We start from the raw sequence: 10,766 nt of genomic DNA, 5'->3' as shown, positions 1-10,766 counted from the left end.
TGGGTTGTGAAGAATTTACATGTTTCTGAATGGAATCCTGTCTGAATGAACATGCCGTTTCCAGCTGCGATGGACGAGTGGTTCAAGCTGTTGTCTCAAAACCCCAATGGAGTTTTCCTGCCTTGGTTTGAATTCGGCTCGCAGTGCTCCGGTTTAAAGATCTCTTCAATGCTCAAATACATAAATTGGAATTAATTGACCGCATTTACCTCTGTCCCAGCATGAGAGATACTTCAACGTGGCCGGTACTTTTAATTGGGCGTCCAATCTTCTCTTCCAAGATTTCAAGACCGAGAAGCAATATTTCCCAATCTGTAACTTAAATTCCGCTAGTTTTCAAAACCTGACATTTATACACTTTATTTTCTTTGCATGCATCTCTCTATATTTCCCTGTCTCTGTCTCTTGTCTCTCTGTGTGACCCCTGATGGACTTCTCAGGCTTCCTTGAACGGCGAAGGCTGACCGAACCTGCAACACCAGCAGAGGAGGGTAAAAAAATGGACTGAGACGGTCGGAAAATAAAGGTGCAACCCAGCTGCTGGAGCAAATGATTACACACTTATGTCTCTGCTCTCACAGTGAAACAAAGCACCAACTTGATTAAAGTATACTTATGGGAGAGTGTATGTTATCACGATGCCGAGACAGACGGCAATCATATCATCGAATCCTAGAAAGTTAGGCCACAGAAGGAAACCATTCTGCACATCGTGCTTGTGCCGGCCGAAAAAATCGATACCTAGCCTTATCTCACTATCCAGCGTTTCTTACCTAATACTTTTAGTAACGGATCTTAACATGCATATTGAAGTTTTTATTTTTTCAATGCGATGAAGGTTTATGCATCTCCCACCATTTCGGGCAGTAATTTCCCGACCCCCACCGTCCACTGGGTCGGAAAAAAATCTTCCTCTCCCCTCTAATCCTTCTACCAATTACCTTAGATCTATGTACCCTGATAATTGACCTCCCTGCTAAGGGAAATAGGTCCTTGCTATCCACTCAATCTCGGCCCGTCATAATTTTATACACCTCAATAAAATCTGCCAACAGCCTCCTCATCTCCAAAGCAAACAACCTCATCCTATCCAATCTAATCTCATAGCTAAAATTATCATGTTCTGGCAACAGTGTCGTAAATCTCCTCTGTACCATCTTTAGTGCAATCACATCTTTCCTGTAATGTGGTGACCACAACTATATGTTGCTTTCTTGCTGAGGCTGAACCATTGTTTTATAAATTTCTACCATAACCTCCATGCTCTTACATTCTATGCGTCAGCTAATAAAGGAGAGTATCCTGTATGCCTTTTTAACCACTTTAACTACGTGTCCTCTTACCTTCAGGGATCTGTGGACATGCACTCCAAGGTCCCTCTTTTCATCGACACCTCTCAGTATCCTCCAAAGCAATGTAGTTTCAGAGCAACTAATTCTGAAACGTCTTGCTTGATGATAAAAGTCGCACAGACGAAACCGAATTAGTAAAGGGAAACTAATATTGGCGACAGGAAATAGTTAGTGTACAGCTTGATATTAGTGCACACCGGAATGGAAAACGAGATTGGATGCACAGAAGAGGTCTGAAAGGATAGCCGATCGGCTTTGGAAGACAACGAAACTTGTCACTGGCTGCACAAAGCAAGTAACAGCGCCTGGTTGATCCAAATGCATGATTCTCGCTTTGAGGCTTTAGTTAATTGAAGTCCGAGAAGTTCCGCGTTCAAATCCCGGATGAGCCTTGCTATTCCACAACTTTGAGTGAAGAGACACCAATTGGCTTCTGATATCTTCTCAGTATTGCTGTTGGTAGGATTGAATTACATGCAGAGCATGTTTGAGCTCCAGAAGACAGAGTGCTGAGTTTCCCAAGGCGCAACACATGTAAAGTAAATAAAATGTCTCTGGATGATGAAGAGATTGATGCTGAATGTGAATTCCCCCAGTTCAGGCGTTCTCATTAATATTAGATGACGGGTTCGAGAACGACATATCGAAGTTTGTGGATGGCTCCAAAATGAGCAGCGTTGTGAGCAGTGCAGATGAAAGCATAACAATCCAGAGAGACATTAATATAATAAATGAATGGCCAAAACCGTGGCAAATGGATTTCAATTTTGGCAAGTGTGAGGTCATCCACTTTGGACTTCACAATGATAGATCAGAATACTTTACAAAAGGTGAATAATTCGAAACTCTGAAGTTCCACAGGAACTTAGGTGTCCATGTACATAGATCAATAACATGTCATGGGCAGGTACAGGAAATAATCAAAAATTCTAATGGAATGGTGGCCTGTATATTTAGAGGATGAGAATACAAGGGAATAGACATTATGCTACATCTGCACAAAGCTCTGGTTGGAACACACCTGGAGTGCTGTGTTCAGTTCTGGGCACCGCACCTTAGGATGGATATACCGTCCTTGGAGGGAGTGCAGTGTAGATTTACTAGAATGATACCTGGACTCTAAGCCTTAAATTACGAGGAGAGATTACACAAACTATGGTTGTATTCCTTGCAATTTAGTAGATTAAAGGCTGATATGATCGAAATTATCAAGATATTAAGAGGAACTGATGGGGTAGTTACAAAGAAACTATTTCCGCTCGTTGAGGTGTCTTGGACTTGGGGGCATAGCCTAAACATTAGAGTCAGGACTTTCGGGAGTGAAGTTAGGACACACGTCGACAAGCAAAGGGAGGTAGAAGTGTGCAAGTCTCTTCCACAAACGGCAGTTGATGTAAGCTCAATTGTTAATTTCAAACCCGTGATTTATAGATTTTTGTTAACCAAACGTATTGAGAACTATGGGACGAAGGCGGGTGCAGTGACTTCGGTCACAACTCAGCCATGATCTCATTGAGTTGCGGAACAGGCTGGAAGGACCAAAAACCACAATCCTGTTCCGAAGTTCCTCCTTGGTGCAGAATGCAAAATAATCGTGCATTGGCCGGGAATCGAACCCGGGTCTCCCGCGTGGCAGGCGAGAATTCTACCCCTGAACCACCAATGCTAACTTATACAGAAATTGCATGTTTCTGAATGGAATCCTGTTTGAACGAACATGCCGTTTACAGCTGGGATGGCCGAAAGGTTGAAGCGGTGGTCTCAAAACTCCTATGTGGTTTTCCTGCCTCGGTTTGAATTCTGCTCGAAGCGCTGCTCTTCAAAGATCTCTTCAATGCTCAAATACATTAAATGGAATTAATTGACCACATTTACCTCTCTCCTAGATGCTTCAACGTGGCCGGTGCTTTTAATCGGGCGTCCAATCTTCTCTTCTAAGATTTCAAGACCCGAGAAGGAATCTCTCCCAATTTGTAACTTAAATTCTTCTAGTTTGCAAAACCTGACATTTATACTCTTTATTTGATTTGCATGCATATCTCTATCTTTCCCTGTCTCTGTCTCATGTCTCTCTATGTGTCCCTTGATGGACTTCTCAGGCTTCCTTGAACGGCGAAGGCTGATCTAACCTGCAACACCAGCAGAGAAGGCTGGAGAAGAGGACTGAGACGGTAGGAAAATAAAGGTGCAACCGAGTTGCAGCAGCCAATGTCTACACACTTATGTCTCTTCGCTCTCACAGTGAAACAAAGCACCAATTTGATTGAAGTATACTTATGGTAGAGTGTATATTATCGCGATGCCGAGACAGGCGGCAATCATATCATCGAATCATAGAAAGTTAGGCCACTGAAGGAAGCCATTCTGCACATCTTGCCTGTGCTTACCGAAAAATCGGTACCGAGCCTCATCTCACTTTCCAGCGTTTGGTCACTAATCTTGTAGGTTACGGATCTTCACGTGCATGTTGAAGTTTTTATTTTTCAATGCGATGAGGGTTTCCTCCTCTCCCACCCTTTCAGGCAGTGAATTCCCGACACCCACCGCTCACTGGCTGGGAATTAAATCTTCCGCTCCCCTCTAATCCTTCGACCAATTATCTTCGATCTGTGTACCCTGATTATTGACCTCCCTGCTAAGGGAAATAGGTTCTTGCTATCCACTCTATCTCGGCCCGTCATAATTTTATACACCTTAATTAAATCTCCCAAAAGCCTCATCAGTTCCAAAGCAAACAACCCCAGCCTATCCAATCTATCCTCGTCGTTAAAATTCTCCAGTTCTGGCAACGTTGTCGTAAAGTTCCTCTGTACCCTCTCTAGTGCAATCACACCTATCCTGTAATGTGTGACCACAACTGTACGCAGTATTCTGGCTGTGGCCTAACTATTGTTTCATACATTTCTTCCATAACCTCCCTGCTCTTTTATTCTATGCCTCGCAAATAAAGGAGAGTATCCTTTGTGACTTCACAACCACATTATCTACCTGTTCTACTACCTTCTGGGATCTGTGGACATGCACTCCAAGGTTCCACTGTTCATCTGCACCTCTCAGTATCCTCCCAAGCGATGTAGTTTCAGAGCAACTAATTCTGAAAAGTCTTACTTCATAATTCAAGTCGTACAGTCGAAACCAATTTGGTAAAGGGAGACTAATATTGGTCACTGGAAGTCGTTAATGTACAACTTGATATTGCTGTGCACCAGAATAGAAAACGAGATTGGATGGACAGAAGAGGTCTGAAAGGATGGCCGATCGGCAGTGGGAGGCAGCGCACATTTTAACTGGTGTACGATTTCAATGTCAGCGGTTCGTGGGTCTCGGGGATGATTCTCGCTTGGAGCTTTTGCGTTAAATGGTATACGTGAGATCTCAGTTTCAAATTCCGCACGATCTTTCCTATCTCAGTGCTTTTCGTGAAAAGTCAGCAATTAGCTTCCGACATCATTTCGGTGTTGCTGTTGGGAGAATTGATTTTTTTCCAGAGAATATTTGAGCTCCAGAGGACAGGGTGTGGAAGTTTCCAAGGCGCAACACACGTGAAGGAGCGGGTGAGTGGGACGAACTGGATCGCTCTTACAATGAGCCGGCACGGGCTCAATGGACCGAATAGCCTCCTTCTGTGTTGTTACCATTTCATGACTGTATGATTCTATGTATTCTCTTTATTTTCTTTGCATGCATTTCTTTATCTCTCCCTGTCTCTGTCTCTTGTATTGTCCCCTGATGGACTTCTCAGGCTTCCTGAAACGGCGATGCCTGATCGAATCTGCAACACCAGCAGAGAAGGTCAATAAGAAATAGGAGCAGGAGTCGGCCAATCGGCCCCTCGAGCCTGCTCCGCCATTCAATAAGATCATGGCTGATCTGATCCTAACCTCAAATCTAAATTCATGTCCAATTTCCTTCCCGCTCCCCGTAACCCCTAATTCCCTTTACTTCTAGGAAACTGTCGATTTCCGTTTTAAATTTATTTAATGATGTAGCTTCCACAGCTTCCTGGGGCAGCAAATTCCACAGTCCTACTACCCTCTGAGTGAAGAAGTTTCTCCTCATATCAGTTTTGAAAAAGCAGCCCCTTATTCAAAGATTATGCCCCCGAGTTCTAGTTTCACCGATCCTTGGGAACATCCTTACCGCATCCACCCGATCAAGCCCCTTCACAATCTTATATGTTTCAATAAGATCGCCTCTCATTCTTCTGAACTCCAATGAGTAGAGTCCCAATCTGCTCAACCTCTCCTCATATGTCCACCCCCTCATCCCCGGGATTAACCGAGTGAACCTTCGTTGTACCGCCTCGAGAGCAAGTATGTATTTTCTTAAGTATGGAGACCAAAACGGTATGCAGTATTCCAGGTGCGGTCTCATCAATACCTTATATAATTGCAGCAATACCTCCCTGTTTTTATATTCTGTCCCCAGAGCAATAAAAGCCAACATTCCGTTGGCCTTCTTGATCACCTGCTGCACCTGCATACTAACTTTTTGATTTTCTTGCACGAGGACCCCCAGATTCCTATGTATTGCAGTACTTTCCAGTTTCTCGCCTTTAAGATAATAACTTGCTCTCTGATTTTTCCTGCCAAAGTGCATAACCTCACATTTTCCAATATTGTATTGCATCTGCCAAATCTCCGCCCGCTCACCCAGCCTGTCTATATCCCCCTGTCGGTTTTTTATGTCTTCCTCCCTCTCCACTTTCCCTCCCATCTTTGTATCATCTGCAAACTTTGATATGTTACACTTGGTCCCCTCCTCCAAATCGTTGATATAGATTGTAAAGAGTTGGGGACCCAGCACCGACCCCTGCGGAACACTACTGGCTACTGGTTGCCAGTCCGAGAATGAACTGTTTATCCCAACTCTCTGCTTCCTTTTGGATAACCAATCCTCCACCCATGCCAGAATATTACCCCCAATCCAGTGATTCTTTATCTTAAGCAATAATCTTTTATGTGGCACCTTGTCGAATGCCTTCTGGAAGTCTAAATGCACTACGTCCACTGGTTCCCCTTTATCCACCCTGCACGTTATGTCCTCAAAGAACTCAAGCAAATTTGTCAGACATGACTTCCCCGTCGTAAAGCCATGCTGACTTTGACCTATTAAATTATGTTCATCCAAATGTTCCGCTACTGTCTCCTTAATAATAGATTCCAAAATTTTACCCACCACAGATGTTAGGCTAACTGGTCTATAATTTCCAGCCTTCTGCCGACAACCCTTTTTAAATAAGGGTGTTGCATTTGCAGTTTTCCAATCTGCCGGGACCTTTGCCGAGTCCAGAGAATTTTGGAAAATTATTACCAAAGCATCCACAATCCCAACTGCCACTTCCCTCAAGACCCTCGGATGTAAGCCATCAAGTCCAGGGGATTTATCCGCCTTCAGTCCCATTATTTTACTGAGTACCAATTCCTTAGTGATTTTAATCGTATTTAGCTCCTCCCCCCGTCGAGCCCCCTGTTTGTCCAGTGTTGGGATATTCTTAATTGTAAACAATTTTACAACACCAAGTTATAGTCCAGCAATTTTATTTTAAATTCACAAGCTTTCGGAGATTTCCTCCTTCCTCAGGCAAATGTTTCAAGAGCTCCTTGAAGCCTACGCATTTATACATATAGAACAATACATGGTGTTTACAGACTGCCCCTGCAACTGCCCGTTGCCAAGGCAATCACCGTGTTCAGACAGAGAGGGTTCATGTCACGCTACACGTTACCCCACCAGCGAACAAATGTTATCTGTTTTTAATATAATGGGTCATTTGCTGGCTCTCTCTGCCTTCCGGATGTTTCTGCCTCTCTCTGTTTTTTTTCTCTGTTTTTTTTCCCTGTTTGTTTTTTTGTTGAATGTGTATTCGGGGGTTCTGCAGGTGACACCTCTCTGTCTGAACACGGTGATTGCCTTGGCAACGGGCAGTTGCAGGGGCAGTCTGTAAACACCATGTATTGTTCTATATGTATAAATGCGTAGGCTTCAAGGAGCTCTTGAAACATTTGCCTGAGGAAGGAGGAAATCTCCGAAAGCTTGTGAATTTAAAATAAAATTGCTGGACTATAACTTGGTGTTGTAAAATTGTTTACAATTGTCAACCCCAGTCCATCACCGGCATCTCCACATCAGGGATATTCTTAGTGTCCTCTACCGTAAAGATTGAAACAAAATATTTGTTCAGCATTTTTGCCGTTTCCATGTTTCCCACCATTAATTTCCCTTTCTCATCCTCGAAAGGGACTGACGTTTACCTTTGCCACCCTTTTTTCTTTTTATATAACTATAGAAACTCTTGCTATCTGCTTTTATATTTTTTGCTAATTTATTTTCATAATCTATCTTCCCTTTCATAATCAATCCTTTAGTTACTTTTTGCTGTCTTTTGAAGTCTTCCCAATCTTCTATCCTCCCACTAAGCTTGGCTACCTTATATGTCCTTGTTTTTAGTCGGATACTGTCCTTAATTTCTTTACTTAGCCACGGATGGCTGTCATTTCTTTTACACCCTTTTTTCCTCAGTGGAATATTTTTTTTTTGAAAGTTGTAAAATAACTCCTAGAATGAACACCATTGCTCATGTACCGTCTTACCCTTTAATCTATTTTCCCAGTCCACTTTAATCAATTCCGCTCTCATACCATCATAGTCTCCTTTATTCAAGCTCAGTACGCTTGTTTGAGAACCAAACTTCTCACCCTCTAATTCGATATGGAATGTCACCATGTTATGGTCACTCATTCCAAGGCGATCCTTAACTAGGACATTAATAATTAATCCTGGCTCATTACACAGGACCAGGTCTAAGGTTGCTTGGCCCCTTGTTGGATCAGTTACATACTGCTCAAGAAATCCATCCCTAATACACTCAATAAACTCTTCCTCAAGGCTGCCCTGCCCAATTTGATTTGTCCAGTTAATAAAGAAAGATTGAGACAGTAGGAAAATAAAAAGTGCAACCCCGCTGCTGCAGCCAATGTCTTCACATTAATGTTTTCTTCGTTCACTGGATGTGGGCGTCGCTGGCGAGGCCAGCATTTATTGCCCATCCCTAATTGCCCCTTGAGAATGTGGTGGTGAGCCGACTTCTTGAACCGCTGCAGTCCGTGTGGTGAAGGTTCTCCCAAAGTGCTGTTAGGAATGGAATTCCAGGATTTTGACCAAGCGACGATAAAGGAACGGCGATATATTTCCAAGTCGGGATGGTGTGTGACTTGGAGGGGAACGTGCAGGTGGTTTTGTTCCCATGTGCCTGCTGCTCTTGTCCTTCTAGGTGGTAGAGGTCGTCGGTTTAGGAGGTGCTGTCGAAGAAGCCTTGGCGAGTTGCTGCAGTGTATCCCGTGGATGGTACACACTGCAGCCACTGTGCGCAGGTGGTGAAGGGAGTGAATGTTTAGGGTGGTGGCTAGGGTGCCATTCAAGGGGGCTGCTTTGTCCTGGATGGTGTCGAGCTTCTTGAGTGTTGTTGGAGCTGCACTCATCCAGGCAAGGGGAGAATATTCCATTATACTCCAGACCTTAGCCTTGTAGACGGCGGAAAGGCTTTGGGGAGTCAGGAGGTGAGTCACTCTCCGCAGAATACCCAGCATCTCGTCGCCACAGCATTTACATGGCTGGTCCAGTAAATTTTCTGGTCAATAGTGACCGCCAGGATGTTAATGGTGGGGGATTCGGCGATGGTAATGCCGTTGAACGTCAAGGGGAGGTGGCTGGACTCTCTGTTGTTGGAGATGGTCATTGCCAGCCACTTGTCTGGCGTGAATATTACTTGCCACTTGTCATCCCAAGCCTGGATGTTGTCCAGGTCTTGCTGCATGCGGGCTCGGACTGCTTCGTTATTTGAGGGGTTGCGAATGGAACTGAACACTGTGCAATCATCAGCGAACATCCCCATTTCTGACCTTATGATGGCGGGAAGGTCATTGATGAAGCAGCTGAAGATGGTTGGGCCGAGGACACTGCCCTGAGGAACTCCTGCAGCAATGACCTGGGGCTGAGATGATTGGCCTCCAACAACCACTACCATCTTCCTTTGTGTTAGCCACTGGAGAGTTTTCCCCTGATTCCCATTGACTTCAATTTTACTAGGGCTTCTTCGTGTCACACTCGGTCAAATGCTGCCTTGATGTCAAGTGCAGTCACTCTCATCTCACCTCTGGAATTCAGCTCTTTTGTCCATGTTTGGACCAAGACTGTAATGAGGTCTGGGGCTGAGTGGTCCTGGCGGAATCAAACTGAGCATCGTTGAACAGGTTATTGGTGAGTAAGTGCCGATTGATAGCACTGTCAACGACACCTTCCATCACTTTGCTGATGATTGAGAGTCGACTGATGGGGCAGTAATTGGCCTGATTGGATTTGTCCTGCTTTTTGTTGACAGGACATACCTGGGCAATTTTCCACATTGTCGGGTAGGTGCCAGTGTTGTAGCTGTACTGAAACAGCTTGGCCAGAGGGGCAGCTAGTTCTGGAGCACAAGACCTCAGTACTACCGCCGGAATGTTGTCGGGGCCCATAGCCTTTGATGTATCCAGTGCATTTAGCCGTTTCTTGATATCACGTGGAGTGAATCGAATTGGTTGATGACTGGCTGCGATGAATATTGGGAGGAGGCCGTGATGGATTCATCCACTTGGCATTTCTGGCTGCAAACTCTAACAGCCTTGTCTTTTGCACTCACGTGCTGGACTCGTCCATCACTTAAGGATGGGGATGTTTACAGAGTTCACAGAGCCTCCTCCTCCCGTTAGTTGTTTAATTGTCCACTACCATTCACGATTGGCTGTGGCAGGACTACAGAGCTTTGATCTGATCCGTTGGTAGTGGATTCGCTTTGCTCTAATCTATAGCATGTTTAGCATGCATTTATTCCTGAGTTGTAGCTTCACCAGGTTGGCACCTCATTTTTAGGTACGCCTGGTGCTGCTTCTGGCATGCTCTTCCACACTCCTCATTGTACCCGGATTGATTCCCTGGCTTGTTGGCAGAGTGAGGAATATGCCGGGCGAAGAAGTTACAGATTGTGCTGGAATACAATTATGATGCTGCAGGATGGCCACACAGCACCTCATGGAATGCCCAGTTTTGAGCTGCTGGATCTGTTCTGAATCTATCCCATTTAGCACGGTGGTAGTGCCACACAACACGTTGGATGGTATCCTCAGTGCGAAGACAGGACTTCGTCTCCACGAGGACTATGCAGTGGTCACTCCTACCAATACTGTCATGGACAGATGCATTTGCGACACGTCGATTGGTGAGGCCGAGGTCAAGTTGGTTTTTCCCTCGTGTTGATTCATTCACCATCTACAGTCGGCCCAATCTTGCAGCAATGCCCTTCAGGCCTCGGCGAGTAGTGGTGCTACCGAGCCACCTATGGTGATGAACATTGAAATCTCCCAGCTACCCTCAGTG

At 44.7% G+C, this 10,766-nt stretch overlaps 1 non-coding gene across 1 annotated transcript; it reads right to left on the bottom strand.

Annotated features, from left to right (window-relative positions):
- Positions 1 to 2,947: 2,947 nt before the first annotated feature.
- Positions 2,948 to 3,018, bottom strand: trnag-gcc (transfer RNA glycine (anticodon GCC)). The gene has a single exon. It is a non-coding gene; the product is annotated as a tRNA-Gly (tRNA).
- Positions 3,019 to 10,766: the final 7,748 nt, after the last annotated feature.

This window comes from Heptranchias perlo, chromosome 20 (genome assembly GCF_035084215.1).
Source record: "Heptranchias perlo isolate sHepPer1 chromosome 20, sHepPer1.hap1, whole genome shotgun sequence".
In the NCBI taxonomy this organism is placed as follows: domain Eukaryota; kingdom Metazoa; phylum Chordata; class Chondrichthyes; order Hexanchiformes; family Hexanchidae; genus Heptranchias; species Heptranchias perlo.
This window is presented reverse-complemented; position numbering and strand designations above follow the sequence as displayed.